At 26.4% G+C, this 2,454-nt stretch overlaps 1 long non-coding RNA gene across 2 annotated transcripts in view; it reads right to left on the bottom strand.

Annotated features, from left to right (window-relative positions):
* Positions 1-1,065: 1,065 nt before the first annotated feature.
* The window catches only part of LOC111027150, a 3,693-nt gene continuing 2,304 nt past the window's right edge, over positions 1,066-2,454 (bottom strand). The window contains exons 3-6 of one of the 2 annotated variants that reach the window (XR_002603758.1): positions 2,184-2,443; positions 1,906-2,120; positions 1,280-1,613; positions 1,066-1,216 (exon numbers count right to left, since the gene is read on the bottom strand). This is a non-coding gene — a long non-coding RNA (uncharacterized LOC111027150). The remainder of the gene's footprint in view (positions 1,217-1,279; positions 1,614-1,905; positions 2,121-2,183; positions 2,444-2,454) is intronic. The other variant, XR_002603759.1, reaches the window with a different exon arrangement.

A 2,454-nucleotide genomic window follows, 5' to 3' on the forward strand; every position in this document is an offset into this window, starting at 1 on the left:
TGACTCTAATGTAAATGTATGTTAATAAGTAGAAATTATCAATGTTTTTTTTTATTTTTATTTTTATAAAAAGTTTACTACCTGTCTTATACCTTTTGATCTGTTGTGTTACCTTTATTTAGCTAAACATGTAAATAAACAATAAATAAAATATTTCTACATTTTAATTTTTAGCCATTGTTAAATTTAAAAGTACCTGCAGTGCTTGGATTTTTTTATTTAGCTGTATTGGATCAGCACCATCTAATATATTAACTTAAACACCATCACAAAACAGTATTCATTTTATACAGCTGATACCTACATTATATTTTAGGGATATTTAATCAAAATCTTCAGCTTAACACTTTTCTTCATACAAATATTATCATATATGCTAACCGGAATTTGTCTCCTAAAACTAAATCCGCAATAATATTGTTCGTGCTTGCACGGCTTTAAAAAATTGGTATAAAAATGAACAAAAGACCCTTTTGAACTGAAAACCACAAAATACTATATTAATTTTATAGACTTCAAAAAGAAATTCATAGATTTTTAACAAATAAAAAACCCTACATAATATTACATAGTATATTGTGTTCTTTTTTTTTTATTATTATTTTCTTCCTTGTTTACCTACATTGGGCTATACCAGAAGTTAATTTATAGGTCCAATTTTAAATGCTGTACCAATTACAGTGATAACCTAACACAGTCAATCTAGTGAACAAGATTATTCAATTTGATAAAGCTATATTGGTAAATATACTTGACATTTTAATGTGTTTAACATTTACTAACACATTTATTATATTTTGTTTAGGATTTTGTGAGCTCGATGTTTCCAAGACAAAAATGTATGACTATCACTATAATGTGATGCAGAGACACTATATGGTGACAAGATTAGGTTTATGTATAGTGTATACTGATCAGTGTTGTAAGAAAATACTTATAATATAAAGTATTTAAAATACCACCCAAATACTATCTATAGGGAAGTATTTGAAATAAATTTCAAATACAAAACAAAAAAATTAATTTAATTCTGAATCATTCATAATATATTATATTAATTAAACATTTGAGTGTTGCATTTTAAGAACATTATTTGTTCAAAATATTGATTCGTCATATTTGTTCTTTTTTTTTGTAATTGTTGCACCACCAACACTAAACACTCTCTCTACTGATTCACTGCTAGGTAGTGGAGTGTTGTACAAATACCTGAAAACTAAGTACAAATGTTTTTGTAATATTACTAGTAATAGTATAAGAAGTTTTTAACTAATCTTACTTTTTTGATAGTGGGTAAATTATGCAAACAATCTAAAGTCTTTGTTGGAGAAGAGCCCAAATATCTATCTATTTCATCAGTAACTGTTGATTTTTAATTTCAGGAATTTTGTGACCAGGTAAAAAAGGAAGGTAAATTATCTTTCATTTGGTTATCTTCTACAACATTATTGTCATTATCACTGGTATGTAAGTCATAACAGGCACTTTATACTCTGGGGCCAATTATTTTTTTATATCATTTGTAATTTATGCTTTTTTAAATAGTGGGTGGCAGACTTCAGCAGTACTTAAAAACTTGTCTATCAAATAATCGGCAAACCTTGTTTTTATGCCTAAAAAACAAAAATTATTATCAATTAAGTTTGTTTATTTTAGCTCATGAGTATATAAATGTAGGTACCACACAGAAATATAAATATAAATAATAGATAAGCTGATTAAATTTTTACATTATACACCAATAAGACTGTAAGAACTAAGAGATACTATATATTTACTACTTAGTAAATAGTATTTACCAATAAAGTAAACCAAAAACAACTCAAATGAAAAGAAATTAAAAATTGTACAATTTAAGTACTTGGCTAAATAAGATTAATGTATTTAAAAAATGTTAATTATTACATAATGGCAGTATGGTAGTCACCAGAAGTTTCATATAATTAGAAATTGTTTGATCACTTGTCATTAATTCATATTTATAATTTAATTCTTAAATTGTAGGTAGGAGATTACCAAAGTACATGTTAGTATCACCCTGGAGTAAATCCAAGCTTATTGAAATTGCCCTCATAATTGTTTGATATTAACACATGAAATCAATATCACTTCTATCAAATCTGGAAATATTCATAAAAAAATTAGATAAAATAACTAATAATATTTTAGGATTTACAATTTACCTGCCAATAGCCAGTTAGTCCATTATTATTCTAAACTTAGGTTCATTATTTTTAATTTATTTACTAAGCAGCACCACTGCATCATACAGTGAATTCCAATGTGTCTCGTTGGGCGTAATTAAATAAACACCAAGATTTTGTTTAACTAAATCAACTGACTTAGTTGAGCGACCTTCTTTGTTCCACAAAGCGGTAGACTTGGCAAAAGTGCTTCTTGACTGTTTTTTGTATGCAAGATTAGACAAAGCTTTTTTAGAGTCCTAGAAAAAAA

The sequence above is a fragment of the Myzus persicae genome, unplaced genomic scaffold (genome assembly GCF_001856785.1).
Source record: "Myzus persicae strain clone G006 unplaced genomic scaffold, MPER_G0061.0, whole genome shotgun sequence".
In the NCBI taxonomy this organism is placed as follows: domain Eukaryota; kingdom Metazoa; phylum Arthropoda; class Insecta; order Hemiptera; family Aphididae; genus Myzus; species Myzus persicae.